Source organism: Meriones unguiculatus, chromosome 12, assembly GCF_030254825.1.
Source record: "Meriones unguiculatus strain TT.TT164.6M chromosome 12, Bangor_MerUng_6.1, whole genome shotgun sequence".
Classification (NCBI taxonomy): Eukaryota; Metazoa; Chordata; class Mammalia; order Rodentia; family Muridae; genus Meriones; species Meriones unguiculatus.
In genome coordinates this window covers 55,051,936-55,072,439 of record NC_083360.1, presented here as the reverse complement: position 1 = coordinate 55,072,439, position 20,504 = coordinate 55,051,936, and the positions used below count along the sequence as shown (strand labels likewise).

Here is a 20,504-nt window from a genome sequence, read left to right as displayed (position 1 = left end):
TGGGAAAAGAATTCTATGGAATGCAGACACTGAAGTTTGGGTTTCTGGACTCGATTTATGAAACTGGGATTGTGGTCAATTAGCTTGCCAACTAATGAGATGGTCATATCTTCTTTGTAACTAGAAATAATTAGTTCTACACTGTTTACATCTGTTTCTTTCTTCATCTATTCTATTGCTTTTGGGAGACAATAGTGCCCATCCCTGGCTGTTACTCTCTGCCATTTCTATTTCCTCGGGAGTGGTGTAGCTCATATGTGATTTGGTCATTCTCATGGGAGTCCCCTAGTGTGATTAACATGTATAACATCTGCAGTCATTAACTTTTCCCTCCACTGGCTGTCTCAGGGAGATTAAATTTGATTCATGTTAAGGATATCTCAAAGACAAAGATCCCATGTCATCTTGGCCCTGTCTTATTAATTGTTCCTTGACAAGAATTCCCTCACTAGCAGCCAAGTGCTTCATTTAAATGGGGCTCTATTTTCTAAAGGAATCTTTCAAGGAAGGAAAAAAATAATGTTATTAATTGAATGCATATGGAGCATGCATGTGCTAAGCACAACATTCTGTGGTTAAAATATATATATAATCTTCTAATTAGCACATGGGCTTGTTGGTTTAAGGTTAAGCCAAGGAATTTCTAATACCATGCCAGGAAATAATTAATTGGGGAAAGATCCAAATGTAAGGCACTGTTATTTTAAAGGTATTTATGTCAAAACTTATTTCAAAATCTAAATTTACTTCATTCAAAAGGATTTCAGTGTATAGCTTTATGAATTCCATTTTGGCCAAAGATCAGAATTAAGTAATTTGACCATTGTTCATTTTTTGGCAAAAGTATGTTAAGACCCTAGGACCCCACTTAAATGTCAAATCACAGTTGTATTTTTTTTTGGAACTTACTAGATATGTATTTAATATCTGGAAAGTCATCCTTTCAGACAGTAAAAATCCTTTTCTTTGGAGAAGCTATGGTTTTTCTTATTGCAATGGTGTAAAGTGATAGATTGATGTCAAAAATTTAGGAACATGTATTGCTGAGATTATGTTTTTCTCTGCCATTGATTACCATTTGTCACTCCTCCTGCCTACCCTTCTCTACTTTCTATTCTTCAACACAGATTTTTTTTTATGACTGTCTTAGTTTACCTTCTATTGCCATGATAGAATACTGACCCAAAGTACATTGGGCAAAGAAAGGATTTATTTTGCCTTGCCAGTAGCAGTCATTCATGAAGGGAAGTCAGTACTGGGAATCAAGGCAAGAACCTGGAGGCAGGAACTGAAGCAGTGGCCACAGAGGAGTGTTGTGTACCAGCTTGATTTCCATGACTTACTCTGTTTGCTTTTTTAAACAGCCCAAGCCCACCTTCCCAGAGGTGGCACCTCCCATATTAGGCTGTCCATTCTTATACCAATCATCAACCAAAAAGATACTTCATAGATTTTTATGCATGCCAATCTAATGGAGGCATTTTCTCAATTGAGGTTCCGTATTCTTAGATAATTCCAGTTTGTGTCATGTTGACAAACCAATCAACCAAGCAAACAAACAACAGATTATATCCAGAATATATCTCATCATCTTATGCTATTCTGTTTTCTAAAAACACTTTAAAAAAATTGAAACCAAGTAACACTCAAGGAATAACTGGTTTCATCATCACATAAAGATAATATTGTCAGGCTTTCATTACTCAGGTTGTGGGTTTGTTTCCCTATTGCTTCCTTAAAACATAATGAAATACTCTTTCCTCCTTTTTTCTATGTCTCATGTTGATCCAAGGTATTGCGTTATGATCCAAAATTTAATAGTGACTTGTCAGACACGTCTGAGAAATCTGAAAAATTATTTTTTTTCTTTTGTAGCAGGAGAGCTTTTATGAATGGGGAATGTGAAGAAGCTCCTGTAGCTTACTATGCTAATTTATTGCATCCAGATTACTCCCCTTTAAAATAATTCTTTCTAAAGAGCCTAGATTCTATCTGGTTGTGGACAAGGATATAGCTAAGTGTTTCCTGTGGTGTTACATTAAGTAGAACTCTTAGAGTCTTAGTTCAAATGGAGGTTGAGAAATTGTGATAATATTCCCTTAGGAAATTATAGTGTTTGTTGTTGCCAGTTTAAAGTGCCCTACTGGCCCACACAATTTCTCTAAAAGGCTAGATTTGTGGGTGAGGCTTTTTTTACTTTTATTTTTATGTCTTGAGTGCTTCAGGTGATTCTACTGGTTATTTTTATAGGAGTGTGTATATGAGAGAACTGTTGTCCAAGAGTCAAGTGTGACTTTTGTTGAAGTCTGCTGAGTAGCTCTTGCTGATGTTGGGCCAGGAGGTTTATTCCTTTGAGCCAGCTTACACACACACAAATTAGACAGGAATGTAGACTTCAGTATTTTAACTCCAGTGCAAACCTCTTCTCTTTTGTGTGAAATATACCTTGTATTTGATATTCACTAGTGTGTTTTTTTCTCTTTCTTTTCTTTTTAAATACTATTTATAGGCCAAGAAACAGCTTTTGGCATCTTTTGGTTATAGCAGTTTGATCTTACATTTTGGCTAGTATAACTGGGTCTCAGTCTTTACCAGGCCTCTAGTGTATACATAAACTTTTATATCATAGGTCCTTGAATGGTTTAGTTCATCTAGTTGCAGTTCAGTTACTTTTTCTAGGTTTTCATCTTGAATGGTGATCCTACCCTCATTTTTTCTTGCTGAAGCAAGCACTGTACTTTATTTCTCTTATGAATGAAAGTATCAGGCTTTCTGCCCTCTGTTCAATATCCTATAAAACTTAAAAAACATTCCTTTCATTTCAGTGGATGGATTGGCACCTGTGCTAGAATGTTGCTAGAATTTGGTTTTGAATTCTGGCTGTCACTTCACTAAATCATACACTTTACCTTCGGTCTTGTTTTTGTAGTGTGGATGATGACAATAACAGAGGCTGGTGATATAATAATAGAATTTCTAGTTACTTGAGTGTCGTGAGAATTGAATGAATTGAAGCAAAACACAGGCCAGCTGATGACATAGGCTAGGTGTGTAAGAAATGGTTGTGTTACCTTCAACAACCATCTTTTCCCAGCACTTCCAAGGTCCTCTGCTGAAATTCTTCATTCTCTGTCACTTCTCTGGGTGACAGAGAAGTCATACCTTTTTGCTGTATGTTAAACTTGCTACCCTGCTTTCTGCCAAGTCCTGTACATAGAAGATCCTTATAAAATCTTTGGGGAATTAAACTGAAGATCAGAAGAAATATGAAACTTGTGTTCTTTAGGAAGTCTTTTTAAAGAAGCTCATCTATAGACTCACCAATGGAAAAGTCATGTGGCTCAGGTGGAATGGGTGCCAGGAGATGTTCCATCTGTCCATTCTGCACAGTGGTGCATTTTCTTGAGCTGCTCAGAGGAGAGAACTAAAGATACTTTGTGGAATCAAGCAGTATCATATGGCTGGTGACTCAGGAAAAAGATGGACATGAACATGCTGAGAAATATAGTGAGTAACCATTAATATGGTCAGGAGCATTTTTGCAACAACAAGAGCAACAACCACAAGCCATTCAAACAAAGAGACAAACATCTGTGTGATGTAATGGAATGGCAGATCATCTTTTTGCATTTTCAGAGCTACTGCGATATCTTTCCACTGAAGTTAGGAGTCGAGTGGGTACTTTCCTATTACTCAACTGTCCATTTTCCAGGTGGCAGATTCAGCTTACACAAGCAACATTAATTTCTTATTGAAAAATCTTTTCATTTTAGATTCTTTCTCCCAATATCCAAAAATATTTAAATATCCTTAAAAAGGTAGTTGCTTCTGCAGATGAAAATATTCCATAGTTAGATTGGCCTGATGATAGTAAGTGTCTCTAATTCTGCAGAAAATTCTTGAATTGTATGTTTAAACTGTGTGAATTACTGGAAAGGTGGATTGTTCTTAAAGTGTTAAACGAACAATAAAAGGTTGCTGTTTACTTTGGTTTTAGGGCTAAGGTCCTTTTGTTCAGTGCAACTTGAAAGTAGAGTTTTTCATGTGAGGAAGGAAGAGAAAGCTGTCTGCTTTCCTTCTTCTTTAAATTGACAGAGGTGTGTTGAGCTAGAAATTGTGTTTCCCTTCATTCCTGTTCCTTCTTCTGTTTATCTAAAGTGGCTGCATTAGCGACAATCAGTTGTCTGAAAAGTAAGGGAAACAACCCAGCTGTGCTGCTGGTCCTTGGCTCCACTGTGGTATTTCTAAGGCTTTCAGAATTAATTGCTCTCAGCACAGCTGCAGACACCTAGTAAGGTTAGGATGGTGTCACAAAGCCACCACGTGTATAGATTTCAGAGCACATGGTTGAGAGCAAAGGGATTTGCTTTAAAATGAAACAATGAGGTTTAACTTCCCATTATCTCTGACCATTCTCTTGCTGAGGCCCCAAGTATGAAGGATGCTGCAATGTCGAGGATTTTGAGAGTGTTTTACTTGTAATATCCTCTTGGCATATGATTATGGCTATGATGTCCTAATGTTTTTCCTTTTTTGGTTTTAGTTCCCTTAATTTTCCTCACTCAGCTACTGTGTATCTGACCCATTTCATATGACAGCTTCAGAGGCAGCTGTGTCTTCTCCTTCCCATACATATGTGTTTCAGTTGCTTGAAAAAAAAGTTTTAAGCCAGAATCCATCGTCACTTTCCCCCCATCTTTATTTTTATTATTAGTTAAAAGTATGGATGTGACACAGAGAGAGAAAGAGAGAGAGAGACAGAGACAGACAGACAGAGATGGATAGACAGAGACAGAGAGAGACAGAGCCAGAGTGAGGGCCCCTGCTTGTGTTTGTGTGTACCATGTGTACAGACACAGGAAGAGGGTGTCGGATCCCCTGCAGCTGTAGTTACAGGCTGTTGTGAGCTGCCTGATGTGGGTTCTGGGAAATGAATCCAGGTTTTCTGCATGAGTATCAAGTGTTCTTCACCTCTGAGAGTCTATCCAACTCACACCATCATTAAATAAAGAATCATAAAGAAAAAAACTAGGTATTGAGGGAAATGCTACTTTTGGACAAGTTGTCTGACCTATGAATTTGCATTTTTCTTTTAGCTTCTTTTGCGCCATTCGAAACCTTTGTGTACTTGGGTGCATGCACAATGTGTAGAATGTACAAAATGGAGGGTGTATAAGGATGGAAATGGGATTCTATGGCAGCACGCTGCTTGAAGTCTACCTGCAAATTCCCATAATATTACATTTTGCTTGATTCTAGGTATTTTTGTTTAAACTCATCTTTATCATATATTTGTTTAAAATATTAAGTGCAGAAACAATTTTAAATTATGAATGAAGTTCAATACTTTACTATGAAAGCTACTCAGTTTACATTTGCTTTAAAATACAAGCTGTAGATTCATGTTATAATTTGAGATAGGTTTCTGTGAGAATCGCAGAAGAGAATTAATGCAACCATTTATAATAACTATTATTAAGTCTGCCACCAAAGTATACATGAACTTATATGTTCAGTGTAGTAAACTAGTATATAATACATTAATTTTGAACTGAAAATACAGCAAGTATAATAACCAAATTATATATGTTAAAAATATTAAATTAATTTAAGTGTGTTTCTTTTTGTTTTTTTAATTTTTATTCATTTATTTTTATATTAATTACAGTTTATTTTCTTTTTTGTTAAAGAAGTGTTTGCGATGGATATAAAGCAATAAAAATTAAAATGTTTTTGCTTGTCACCAAAATGATCATCCAAACATATAATGATTTTAGATAGATACCAACACACATTTTTATCTATACTTGTGTCAGAAATACAAGTTTTTATCACAATGTTCAATTTGAAATTGATATTCTGTTAGCAAATGTCTACTATGTGCTCTTGACAAAACAGATTTAGATTCTTATTAAAATACATCTTCTATCTTACTGGAATATGGAGATCAAGATGTGGTTTTACACAAGAAGTAAACGAGGATCACGATATTAGGGACTAAAAAGTACCTTAAGAATAATGAAAAGTGGGTCCCTAGGGAGTATGTGAGCTGCACACATTGGAAGGTGGTGTCTAGTCTGGTACAGCCCTTCCTAATAGCAGGGAGGGAACAGGTGTGAAAAAGTGGATTTCAAAGATTTAACGGTAAGAAAAAGGAAATTATTTGGCTCAAAAGACAGAATAAATTCAGGCTTCTGCTGTACAGTAGCTTCACAGGGCTAGATGGACAGGCAGGGAGGAGGCAGAGCTGGAAGGCCTGCAAGGAAGGAGCTTGTAGTGTGCAAGTGTGTAGGGAAAGAGGAATGCTATTAGGATATCTTGACTACAGTACTACTGTCCTCTACTGGAACCAAATAAATATCTTCATGATGATGGTCCAGTACCCTGATCAAGTCCAAGGAGCTCATTGTCCAAGCCGCTTAGCTGAAATGTCCTTTCTCTTAGCCAGTGCAGAGTTGGAACACTCAGGCTTTCATTTAGCAGAAGCATGCATTTCCATGTCTGCTTTCATCTCTTTATCTCTGGCTGGTGTTGTTTCTCTTTTAAAATGGGCAAAGTTGTGTTTTGGAGCTGTGGGTGCTTTCCTTCCATCCTTTGCTTTAGAGGATGAAGAAAGGGACATTTTAAAAGCACTGCTCTAATTGGAGGTTGATGATCAAAAGAGAATTGCAGGAAGAAAAGGAACTTTAACGGGTCTTTTCTCCATATTCTTCAAGTTAGACAAAATTAATAGTGGTAGGATTTGTTCGTAATTTTTCTGTGGTATTTTCTTTAAAGATAAATGCTTTTTTTTAGTGAAGTTTTGTATTCTCTTCCATTTATTGTATGGGGGAGTCATTACTGCCTATGTGATTGCATTTAGTTTTGTTTTTGTTTGTGTTATTGTTTTGTTTGAAAGAAGGTTTTACTATGTAGCCCTACCTGTCCTGGAATTTGCTCTATAGCCAAGACTGACCTGCAACTTGGAGGAATCCTCCTGTTGTGCTTTCCAAGTGCTGGGTGGAGTGATATGTCACCACAACTAGGCTGGATTAGGTTTTAAATTCAGTAGGCTAATAAAAAGTTACTAAACCACAACATTAATGTTTTTTTCCAGAATAACATATGGCACCAGGAAGGAGGTTTAACTTACATTTTAGCTTCTTTTCTCGACTTAACTGGAATCATTTTCCCAGTTTCTCTGACCATTTGGAGCTGTTCACAGCTCTGAAGCCTTCCTGTGAGATTTAAAATGGATCCTCATTGTGGATTCTCTGAGCACATGTGAGGCACTTAGTGAAATTTTATTTCCATCTCATTCTGTGCACATATAGGTGATATCTGGTATTTGCAAGCATCAGAATTAATTCATTTCTACCTATTGCAATGATTATTTTCTTAGATCTAGGAAATACTTAAGAGAAGTAGCAAATACACAACAAACAACAACAACAAAAAATCAAATAAAAAATAACCTCAGCATTGCCAGTCTCTGTTAAAATTTCTGCACACTATAGAGCTCAGGTATATAAGTGTAGCCTGTCATTTATGTTCCCACCAGCAGTGGAGGAGGGTTCCCATTTCTTCACAACCTCTCCAGCATGTGTTGTCACTTGAGTTTTTGATCTTAGCCATTCTGATGGGTGTAAGATGGACTCTCAGGATAGTTTTGATTTGCATCTCCCTGATGGCTAAGGATGTTGAACATCTGTTTAAGTGTTTCTTTGCCATTCTATATTCCTCTACAGAGAGTTCTCTGTTTAGCTCTGTACCCCATTTTTTAATTGGATTACTTTATTTATTGCTTTTTAACTTGTTTAGTTCTTTATATATGCTGGATATCAGCCCTCTAGACAGATTCTTTAGCACAATTCTCTGAGTGTTTTCATGTTAGCCTCTTACTTTGAATTGTCATAGCGAGACTATTATCACCCATTACTAGTGCCCTCTGTTAGGAAAGATACCTCTGTTTGAAGACTACTAGAATGTTTAGGGTAGGGTTAGAAGAAGTAGACAGCTGTCCATATATGTATGCAAGACAGGGCTTGAAAGAGAAAACTTTCATTAGAAATATGATTGAGTACTCACTGGTTTGGGAAATCAGCTTTGTCAATTTGGAATGATAAATTGTAGTTCTTTTATTACTTGTGTAGTCAAGACCACATTGTCTTATGTCTATGGTCCAGTTTTGTTACCTGGAATATTGGATCATATACTTCTCAGTGAGTTACCTAATTTGTAGTTTTAGACATTTGATACATAGTAAGTGCTAAGTATATATAGCCATTGTTTATCCGTGAATAGTATTATTAATTAAATTCTAGTAGTATATGGTTTTGTTTTATTTTAAAGTCAGTTTTGCCCCAACTAAAACCTTCCCATTGCATACTTGTTTAAACATGTTCAAATTTTAATGTCATTTGTTCCTTAGCATTGTAAGAGTAGACTGTGGTCTTGTTTTGCTTTGTTTTATCCTGTTTTTTATATAGTCTCACTATGTGCCTCAAGCTATTTCTGACTCTGAACTTTCTGCGTTTTCCTTCCAGGCACTCATATTATACTTGAGCATAGCTATACGTGGCAGTGCTATGGTGATATATGTTTTGTCACCAGTTTCACTGAGAATCAACCAAAAATCAGCCTGGATGTGATGTTTGGAGAAAAAGGTGAAGAATTGGTGAAGCACCTAGCACTGAGCTCTCTGTACTTTCTAAAGGAAGTAGCAGAATAGCTGAGCAAGCAAAAGACAAACTGTTAGAGCCTTTGGCCTCATGGTGTAAGTGATGCTACCCTGATATTAGGCCAAAATTCATACAGGACTGACAACTGAATGCATGTAGGACCTCTCTGATTACATTGTCAGTGAGGAACTACATTCATGGAGGAGAATCGTATCATGTCCACAAGTGGTTCATGTGTCAGCAGTAGAGGGGCCCTGAGTAATTGGTAAGTTGACATATCCAATTTCACTCAAAAAAGTGAAAGGGAAGTTATCCATTTAGAAAATTGAGTGTTTTATGATGAAATTACTTTCCTTTTCCTTGGGCGTCCCTGTTGCGCTATCTGTTAATTTGATTCTAAGTTGTCAGCAGTAAGGTCTGCCTTCCAGATTCTATCATAAAGAGAGTAGTGCCACTTCCATCATCACACATATGCAACCCATATCCCAGTTCCTTTTAGTAAGGTGGAATCAGACTTCCTATGCTTTGGAGGTGTCAGCCCTAAAGGGGACAGGAACTGAATGAAACAGAAGTGACACTGTGGTTGTGTTTGCCTACTAACAAACAATTTAAATATGGTTAAGTCTCTTCTGGAGGGAGGAGGGTGACTCATGACATATAGAAACATTGAAATTGATAAGGATCATGAAGCGCAGAAGGTTAAAATGTTTATATGACTGCTCTCTGGGGTTCTATGAGCAGTGAGAAGTTGCTTGGGAGAGGGCAGCTGTGGTTGCGCTGCCTGTAGCAGGGCCGATGTCCCAGGGATGCAGAATGTGAGTAGTGATCCTTGTTTATTAGATTGAGCTTTTCCAAGATGGAGCTGCCTAAGGCTTACCAGACACCCTGGAAGGAGTTCCAGGAAATCCGTTGTTTCGCCAAGGTCAATATGGATGGACCCTTTCTTTAGTCTATTAGCTGTGCCACATCTGGATGAATAAAGTTCTGATCACATCTCATCTCTGCAGGGAAAGTTACACAACAGATCACCATAAAATGGAGTTCATAAAATGGAGTGAGTAGCTTTAGCCCTACATTTATTTGGGCCTTTCTTTTGTCCTGTCATTATCACAGAGATGGTGTTCTGTGTCGAAGACATTTAAATGCCATTTTGGGTTTTTTTCTTGTGCAAGAGTATCCATGGACACACAACATTAAAGCTTAGTGTGAAATGTGTCACATGTCTTTTAGCGAGTGGGCTAAAGAAAGGGCTGTATTGTAAATATTTTAGGCCTTGTAGTCACAGGGTCCCTGGAGCAATTCCCCAACTCTACTAAGGTAAAAAATAAAGGCAGCTCCTTATACATAAATAAGTACGTGTGGCCATGTTCTAGTTTGGTCCTAGGCTCATAGTATGATGACCTCTTCTTTTGACTTAACTCATTTTCACCTTCTCAGGAGGCAGGAGAAGCTGAGTACACCAGGAAAGGGCCTTGCTTAGCCTAGTGAGATGAGTTAAGGGGAAGAGAAGTGCTTGATTGGTCTCTTTTGCACTCAGCTTAGTTAGTAATGTTTATTGGGAGCAGATTAATTAGAAGGAAGTTCAAAGAGCACATCTCTTGGTAAACAGAAGATGTTTAATAGCACTTAACCTTTGGAATTTATGCGGAAAAAGATTTGAATGTTATTATGCTTTATGTCTTTCGGGGGTGCTTCAGGTATTTGGCTGTTAGTGCACTTCAATTGCAAGCTCCTGAAAAAATGAATAATTTATCAGCTGTGGGATAGTTCTCATTGCACTGTGTGCCTGACATTTGGAGCTATGAACATCTTAAATAAAAGGGGGAAAATGTGTTGGAAAGTGTTGTGTTTGCTGGGAATGCCTTGAGACCCCTGAAAAGAGACAGTTTGATCATGGGTCTCGAAACCTGATATTGGTTTCCTAAAGGTAGGCAAGAACAGATATGTCAGGGAGAGTTGGTCTCATTGTGGGCACTCCTGCTGCAGAGGCCCTGTTATGTTCAGTGTTTATACATAAAAAACAAAAACAAACAAACAAAAACAACAAAAACGCTGCCAGGAAGGCACCACTGATCCTACAGTAAATGCTCAGGATAAATATCCAGGCTCCATCATGTCAGAGAATTGAAAGTATCAGTGAGGCATGGCAGAGGAGGGTGATGTGCAGTATGCTGCAGTTGGAGTCCCTGACACACATGGACAAATGCAAAGATTCAGCGATTGAACAGTTCATCCTGGCTGCTGGCAGAAGGCACATAATTCTACAGAGGTGTGAAGGTTATAACCACATCCTCATAAGGATTGGGGTTTGTTCTAGTTGTGTGAAAAAAGGAAGACTAATTAGATTAAATAAAAATCCTGGCTGAATATGAAGGCAAATGACTAATGGGTAAGTCTATTCAAGTGTGGAGTAAAATCCCAAGGGGAAATACTGAGAGCCTCACAGTGAGAATCATTTGCAGGAAGCAGAGGAAGCCACTGTAGAGAGCTGCTGTCTCTGAAATAATCAAAATGGCATCAGCAAAGGCTATAAAAAGTGTTTAACAATTGTAAAATACATAATTCTCTTTTTATTTTAATTGTTCTGATTTACAGAGATGGAGACTGGAGGGGTTTTGCGGTAATTATAATAAAACAGTTACACTCTGGGATCACTTTCGTCTAGAATTCATAGTTGGACAAATGAATCTGACACTACCATTGGGCAAAGAACATGCTGGCTCACTTCCCTTTGGTTTGTGTCCTCAGCCCTAGGCTTTATGGCCTTACAATTTCCAATCACTAACTTTTTCTTTTGTAAGCTCAGAAAAGTGCTTCCTGGTTTTCCAGTATTGTCTATCACTCCACAGCTCTGCTTTTGCAGATCCTAAGTTTCTGTTCACAGTCTGTCTTTTTCTCAGCTCAGTGTACTCTGTGTGCCTAAAGGATAGAGTATAAAGAGGATGGAGCCAGCCTCTACTGTTACAGTTGATAGAAGCAATATAAAAAGACAATTACCTTATAGGAAGTAGAATGTTGCCTTAGATGCACAGAGAGTGTTGCTGGCAGCAGAGCCCTCTTGGCATGCAGAGGAAGTGCCACTGTGTTAAGGTTGCAGCATCTCTTTGTGAGAGTAAAATAAGAGAGCTTTGGGGTTTTGTAGTGGCTCTGTGATTTGATCTGTTGAAACCATGGAACTAAATAGATATCCAGGTATGGATTGACTGGTGAAATAATGAAGTGTGACCAAAAGGACCAAGCATGGCTAATTGGTAAAATACTGCTCAGTTCATTTTTAAGTGCAATCTACCAGAAAGTAAAGGAAGCCAGTGAAAATGGCTTCATGTGTAGTCAATTTTGGTCAGTGACTACTTTGTGGGAGATTCATCTGGCAGTGGGGAGACAGCTGTAAAACCCACTAGTATCAGGATCATGGCAGTCAGAACTGAGAGTACAGAAGGGCATGTGCAAAACTTACTCAGGATGTAGAATATAGAGGACTTTATAATTATTTGAATTTGGCTGTTACTATTTAGATATGTGAAAACACACCAGAGAGGATGAGAAGTAGAAAGGCAAGCACATTTTTATTTTCTTTCCATTCCCGTTCCTTCCTCGACACACTGGATTCAATTTAATATGGGTCTCCTACCACTCTTAGACTTGTTTGCATTTCTGTCTAAAATCTTGTAATGTTCAAGACAACTGTCTCATCTTAGATTGTGTCTCATCTGTTTCTCCTTGTCTCAATATGCAGCTATGAGTAGTAAAATCAGAAGCCTATGATGACCAAGCAATTTGGATTCATTATTGAAGCAAGCTAGTTCAACTTTGCACCATGGATACTAGTTCTGTATGGGAAACAACCATCATTTATGTCTTGTCTTCTGGGGAATGCATACTTGGAATCTTTTGATTTTCCTAAAGAATCTTAAAACCCAAATTTATAGGGGAATTAAACTTCACGTTTATGATTATAATGGAATACAAACCATTAAGTACTAGTAATACTGAGATTAAAAGATATACTTCTTTGGAATGGAAAAAAATTATATTCAGAAGGTTTGAAGCTCTATGTAGTGGTCCTAGAAATTTGTAGAATTCTAGCAAGTTTAATTTCTTTTCTCCAGTAGTTTCTAGACTTTCTTGTGGCTAATGATAAAAAAGCAGCTAGTGAAAACACCATCACAAACATCAGGGCTGAGTCTGTGAAGACTGGAGTTCTCTAGACTTGCCTCTCACACTGTGGTATAGACTTGCGGAAATTCAACATACCTTTTCTGCAGTTATACAGATAATTTGGATCAGTGTGAATATGGAATAATTAATTACTCATTCATTCTTTTCTTTCCCTTATATGTTCTAGCAATGGCAGGTGTACAGACCTGAAGTAGCTTCTGATTGCCTAAGTTTAGGGATGGGACTCCTCCTCCTTCCTCTGCCCCAAGTAGTAATTCAGCATGATTGTTAAAGATAAGTTTCTGTTGGGGCTACTTTGACTACTCAGTGTGAAGCTTGGTGCATACAAAGCTCAAGAGCACTGGTTGAAACGGTTGTCAGTCAAAGAGTTAGTATTTAAAATTGGGTTCTATGAAGGCATTGCCCAAGAGAACAACTTCTAGATACAGAAATTTACTTGTACATTAGTGTGTGGCTAATAAGACACATCTTTAAAAGTGGCTTTGTGATTGTCCAAAGACTAAGCATTGGTACTAAAACTTACTCAGTATCCCACTTGGATGGAAATAGGCCAAATGAAGCATGAACTTGGAGTGGCTTTCAATAGTAATATTTGTGCATGTGTGTGTGTATGTGTGTGGTGTGTTTGTGTGTGTGTATTTATGTATGTGCCATGTGTGTATGCACATGTTTGCAGATACATGTTTATGGATGTATGTAGATGTGTAGAACCAGAGGACTACCTTGGTTATCATCCTATGATTCTTCAAGAGTTGTCAATTGGTTCGTTTGTTTTGATGTTGTTGTTTTGAGACAGAACCTAGAAGTCACCAAATAGGCTAGACTGGCTGGCCAGTATACACTAAGGACTTCCTGTCTTTGTTGGTTTTATAAATGCTTCTAAACTTTTTAAATAATATTGTTCTTTATTACCTTTTTCACACCAAAATGCTGTGAACAATGCCTTAGCCTGACTAATGAATTATTATAGGTTGTGCTAGTTTAGTTTTATGTCAACTTGACATAAGCCCGAGTCATTTAGGAAAAAAGAACTTCAGATGACAATGTTCCCCCAACAGATTGTCCTATGGATAAGCCTGTGGTAGGATTTTTAGATTAATGAATGCTTAGGACTGCCCAGACCCAAAGAAAGTAGGCTGAGCAAGCCATGAGTAGTAAGCCAGTAAGCAGCATTCCTCCATGGCCTTCAGTTCCTGCCTCTGTTTCTTCATGGGTTTCTTCCCTGACTTCCCTGGATGGTGTTGGAAGGTAAAATAAACTCTTTCTTCCCAAAGTTGCTTTTGTTCATGGTGCTTCATCATGGCAATAGAAATCATAATTATGACATAGGTTCATAGGTGTTTTTTCTAATTTTATTAAGAAGAAGTATGGTGTAATTAACAAAACAAAACAATTAGCTTTCAAACAGGAGGATTTGAGCTCATGCTGTATGTTTCTGTTTACTTGGTTGGGAGATCTTCGATATACTGTTCCTTTATTCAACTAATAGGTATTCTGTACCTCATTCTTGGAGCTTCTCACTGGGTGCTGGAGGCTATGTTAGTGAAGGAGATAAACGTAGCATGGTTTGTGCCCTCTACCACTTCTAGTCTAACCCGAAGTTGCTGATCTGTAAATGGGTATGAGGTTCTTTTTCTCAAATTGTTTGTTGAGTGTTAGCTGACATGTGTAAGAAGACCCTGACCATCATTCCTAATTGGGAAATGTAGCTGCAGCATTTGCTCTGTCCTTGTTATCATGCCTGCTCCTTCTGGTTTGTTGCTGTACAATCATGAACTGTTTTCTTTCTGAGCTCTGTTTGCACTTCATTCTCATTCATGGATGTTGTTTGGGGCCTAAAGATGGGGGCACCTCTTCCTTTTCTAATTGTTTTGTATTGCACAGTTCCTAAGTGACTGACTCATTTCACAGATCTTCAGCATTCTAGACTCTTTAGTAACTAAGACAGATCAACAATAAAAATAAAAAGCCCACATGTGAAGGCTATATTTTAATAAATTTGATATAATGAGGTAAAGTGATTAGCATAGTATAGAAGCCTAGTCACACATATGAGAATATGTGAATGGTCAGAAGCAGGCAAACTCACCCTTCCTCTGGATTGATTCACATAAGATCTGCTTCTGCCTTTTGAATGTTGAGATGAGCATCCTGAACCACCACACCTTGTTTATTTAGTGCTAGGGATTGCATCCAGGCACTCATGCATGCTAGGCACATACTCTACCTACTTCTGTTCCCAGCCACAGCTCTCTACTTTTGTTTTTTAAATATTTTTTACTAGACAATATTCTGTAATTATATTTAGGTAATAAAAGACTAAGCTTCAAATTATTTGTTTCTCTTAAGGATCTAATTTTATTTGAAGGTGAGAGTTGCTCTCTGCTAGTTAAAGCAAGGCCATTTAAAAGGTGCATTTATTGAAGTTTAAATAGTCCTGAAAGATATTTATTTATAAAATGACAATTATATCCCTTCAATATTTTAATAATTATATATTTTATTAAAAGGAGTACTTTGTAGTTATATGGTGTAATTATATGTTTGAACAAGCTGTCACTAGGACTAAATGAGCTTCATTAATTACCAAGAAAATTACTTCATTTTGCTGATGAAATATGTTATTATCTTATATACTTTAGTAGTGAGTTTGTATAAATTTTCATAATGATATTTAACCATTTAATCAATTACATTAAGTTAAAGTATGAAACAACATTAGTGTCTTGTGAATTTGGCACTTTAGGTATTTAATATTCAAATAAAGTTAAGATATTTTCACATCAACCACTAATTAGAAAATAGCAGAGGAGGTTTCAAAATTTCCAGCTCCCAAAAGAAATGTTATTTGAGAGCTGTGTGATTTGGTGTTCAAATTGCTTACCAAGTGTGTTAGTTAATGTTTGCCCACTTGATATGAGCTAGAGTAATATGGGAAAAGGGAACCACGATTGAGACAATGCCTCCATATGAATGGCAAGAGGGCAACACTGGGGGATTTTTCTTTCTTTCCCATTTATTTATTTAGGCACTTTACAGCCTGATCCCAGGCCCCTCCCTTCTCTCCCTCCATTTTCACCCTCCCACCCTCCTATCTCTCTCCCCCATTTCCTCTTCTCTTCTTCTCAGAGAAGGGGAGCCCCCCACTTCATGGGTACCAACCCAGGCTGGCACACTAAGTCACAGCAAACTCTCAAGAGACAGTTTTGCTAGGCCTCTGCCTGCATAGCAGAGTATCATTAATAGTGTCAGGGGTTAGCTCTCTCCCATAGGGTGGGTCTCAAGTTGTATCTATCATTGATTTGCCATTCCCTCAACCTCTCCCCCCCGCCTTAATTCCTAAACTTCTTCTACATAAGACAAGGGTTTATGGGTGGGGTCATCTCCTCCTCCCTTTCCTGAGAGTGCCCCCTTGCTACAGGAGGTGGCAACATGAAACAAATCGACCTAACAGATACCCACTGAACATTTCCTCCAAACACAAAAGAATGCACTTTCTTCTCAGAACCTCATGGTACTAACTCTAAAATTGACCATACAGGTGGTTACAAGGCAAAACTCAACAGATACAAGAAAATTGAAATAGCTGCTTGTATCTTATCAGATCACTATGCATTAAAGCTCTTCTTCAACAACAACAGAAACAACAGTATGCCTAAAAGTTCATAGAAATGGAACCACTCTCCACTTAATGATCACAGGGTTAGGGAAGAAATAAAGAAAGAAATTAAAAACTTTCTAGAACTCAATGAAAATGAAGGCACAACATACCCAAGCTTATGGGATACAATGAAAGCTGTACTAAGAGAAAAGTTCATAGCACTAAGTGTCTTTATAAAGAAATTGAAGAGATCTCATACTAACAATTTAAAAGCACATATAAAAGTTCTAGAATAAAGAGAAGCAAAAACATCCAAGAGGAGTAAATGGCAAGAAATAATCCATAAATTATAAACAAAGGAAACAATAATAAATCAACAGAAACAAGAGCTGGTTCTTTAAGAAAATCAACAAGAATGACAAACCCTTAAACAAACTAACTAAAAACTAAAAAGGGACATTTTCTTGATTAATGGTTGATGTAGGAGGGCCCAGACTACTGTGGGTGACTCTATCCCTGGGCAGGAGGCCCTGAGAGTTAAAAATCAAACAAACAAACAGAAAATCAAAATCAAAAAACAAACAAACAAACAAAAAAAACCCAAGCAAAAAACAAAACAAAACAAAAAAAAACCCAAAAAACTGGCTAATTAACTTACAGGAGCAAACTAGTGAACAGTATTCTTCCATGCTGTCTGCAGTTCTTGCCTCTAGGCTACTGACTTGAGTTCCTGTTCTGACTTCCCTCAATGATGATCTGTGAGCTGTGAAATGAAATGAACCGTTTCCTCTTTAGGTTTCTTTTGGTCATTATGTCTTATGACAGCAATAGAAAAGTAAAGCTGAAGCCACAGTAGAGTTTTGTTTTGGCCTTAACCCTGTGTCTATCACCAGCTAATAGCCTCAGCTGCTGATTAACTGAAGTATATTCATACTTGCCTGGGAATTCTTGGGAGAGCCCAATCTTTCAGACTACTGCTCTCCTCCAAAGGGCCACAGTTGCTTACCAAGAGCACTGAAGAGTGACTGGGCTGGAAGTCTTTATGCTGTTAGCTGTAAAGTTAACATCTGCCCAGCACCTAGAAACTGTGCCTCTGGGGGCTACATGGAATTTTCGTCATTTTGTCACAGTGGTCCTGAGTATTAGAAATTCACCATTTTGTATTTATTATGAAGCCATAATGTGATTACAAAGTATGAGTTATATGAACATATGCAATCTGTGGGTCACGACTCCTTTGGGAGTCACATATCAGATATCTTGCATATCAAATATTTACATTTATAACAGTAGCAAAATTACAGCGATGAAGTAGCAATGAAATAATTTTATTATAGTTGCATGTCACCAATCCATGAAGAACTTTATTAAAGGGTCCAGCATTAGAAAGGTTGAAGACCAGTGTCCTAGAGCCTAGGGGAGCACAAGTTATAGGCTCAGGAGTTAGATAAGGTCCCTTCAATTATCTGTCCACTTCCATTATAACTTGTGAAGCTGTGCCTCCTAAACAGTCAGATCCGAGTTCACTACCAAAGGAATGTGCTACAAGGTCTTAGTATCACCTTCATTTTTCTTGATTATATTTAAAATTTACTCTTCATTGCTCTACTGGCTTGCTGTTTTGTAACTGAAATAATATTCTCATCCCTTGACTCATCTTCTTGGTTTTCACTAAGAATACACAGCTGAAATCCCTTTTAAATTAGTGCTTTAGTTTTGGAGACAAAATCATGTATTTTGAAGTACCTGTATCTTGTAGAATAACTGAGTAGGCCCAGTGACACTACAGTGTCTGACATGGTTGTCTTTTTTGTTTCAAGAACTTCATTTGTACTCTCAACATTCTAAAGAACACCAGCTATTATTCATCATTCTCATGGTTTTGTTGTGGACCTCTTAACTTACTTCTACTATATAAATGAACTATTTTTTTTTTTTTGAGCGATACCTCTCCAGTTTTACCTGTTAGCCTTGTGCCCCAACTATTATACTCTTTAGCCATTTGAGGCCATGCTTTTATACTCTGTGTATGAGGTAAGGCCATATGATATTTGTTTTTGTGTGATGTTTTATGTCTTCAAGGTTCAATCATGTTAATGTGAAGAACAGGTTTCATTAATTTTGATGGGTAAATAGTATTCCTTCATTCATATTATCCATTGCCCTTGCCTGTTAATCTATTGATATACTTTTTGGTGAATCACATTTTGAGAATAATAATGATGATGATGACATAAACACTAATGTGGCAAAGTCTCTGCAGCATATTGATTTCCTTTCCTTTGTGATTGCTAGAGCATACAGTTATTTTGTTTCTTTGCTCTTTTTGGCGAAGCTCTACACTGTTTTCCATGATGGCTGTATTAATTTATATCCCTACTGATATTGTGCTGGGGTCCCTTGAACCCCACATACTTGTCAACACTTGTTATCTTCCATATGCTTGCTAATAGCTATTCTAACAGGTGGGAGGTGATGGTGCATTATTTATTTGTATGTCACTTGACAGCTGGCTTCAGCTACAGACTGGCTCAGTGTGGAACAGGTGTGGGGTTCACGCAATGTAATACATGTATTTTCCTAGGCTAAGATTTTTCTGTCCATTCAGAGGCATCTCATCAGGCTTCCATAGTACAGTCGGTTATTCTGCTTGGTTCTACAGGTAGATTCATCTGCAAACTGCAAAATGTTAGCACCTGTAACCCATGGGCTGCACAAAGAGACCTGTTCAGGGACCCAGTATTGTTCTGAGAAAGTGCTAATTTGTATTGAAAGTGTCCCCCAAATGTATATGTAGAACCTTGGTTCCTAGTTTATAGCTCTATTGAGAGGGGTTAGCACCTTTAGGATGTAGGACCTATTAGGAAGAAGATGGACCATTGGGGGTTATTAGGATGCCACTTCACTCCCTACCTTCTAGATATTACAAGTTGAACAATTTTCCCTTTTCTGAAGTTCTGCCTTAACCAGAACCTAGAAAGACACGTCCTCATCATCCACCACAAAGTGAAACCATGAGCCCAAAAAAATCTGCCCTTCTCTTAAATTGATTTCTTTTTTTTTTTTTTTTTTTTTACGAGTACATTGTCTGGTACAGAAATTAAATAACAGCTAGTGTAACTAACCCAAAAGCCATGGTGGATATGAGGTTAAAGACTTGAACACTATGGTGTATATGTTATCATCATCATTATTGTTTTTTAAATGGAGAGTTACTGAGAATTACTTCCTGTGGACAATAATTGAGGATGCTGTCCTAGAGGCTGTGGTTAAACAACCTTGTCTCTGTGAGGAAGACTCAACTTAATGAGGGATTAGATCCCCGACTTTCCAGTGTAGGTGATAACGCTTGGGTGTTCCTCCCTGGAGTCTGTTTCTTGTTTATGTGCCATATCCTGTACAGTCTGGGCCTGGTTGGGGCTCCCCGAGCAGGACAAAGGACCCATAGAAAAGCTGGGTTCAGGTTGACTACTACGGTGGCTCAGCTGGGGCAGCACCACCTGAGCAACCTGGATCTTCAGCTTTGCTTTAGGACAGAGGGAGAAGTCAGCTGGTGGATGTAGGAGGCATCAGAAGGTCTTAGATTACCCTCATCAGGGAAGAGAACACTGCAGTTGCTAGTTATTGTAAGTATTGGTCAATCCTTCAAAGCTTCCTTGGCTCCCTACATTTGTCTGCCCTCATTTCTTAAGCAACCTGAATGTCTCAGTCTGTGTAATCAAGAAATACTCCCGTGCTTATTTTGAAGTAATTTAAATCATAGAAGCCAGGTGACCAAAGGGACATGTTACTGTCTTTGTCCATTGATTGCTCTAGAGAGACATGATTTGGTTTAAAATCTGCAGTTCTCAGTATCTCTTGGTATCCTGTAACACAGAATCTTCAGGGCTACATAACCTGTAATTTGCTACCACCTGTTTCACTAAAGCAGCTAAGGAAAACAACAAAATGCCAAAAATCGAAAGAAGTCCTTAAGGCTCTCCATTCAAAATAGGAAATTTGGACAAAGCGAATTGATTTTAGGCTCACTGTTGTTCATTATCTTAATTAGTCTAGGCAATTAA

The 20,504-nt window shown here is 37.8% G+C and overlaps 1 protein-coding gene across 39 annotated transcripts in view; it reads left to right on the top strand.

Annotated features, from left to right (window-relative positions):
• Window positions 1-20,504, top strand: part of Ptprd (protein tyrosine phosphatase receptor type D) — a 2,581,289-nt gene that overhangs the window by 2,166,047 nt on the left and 394,738 nt on the right. The window lies entirely within an intron of this gene.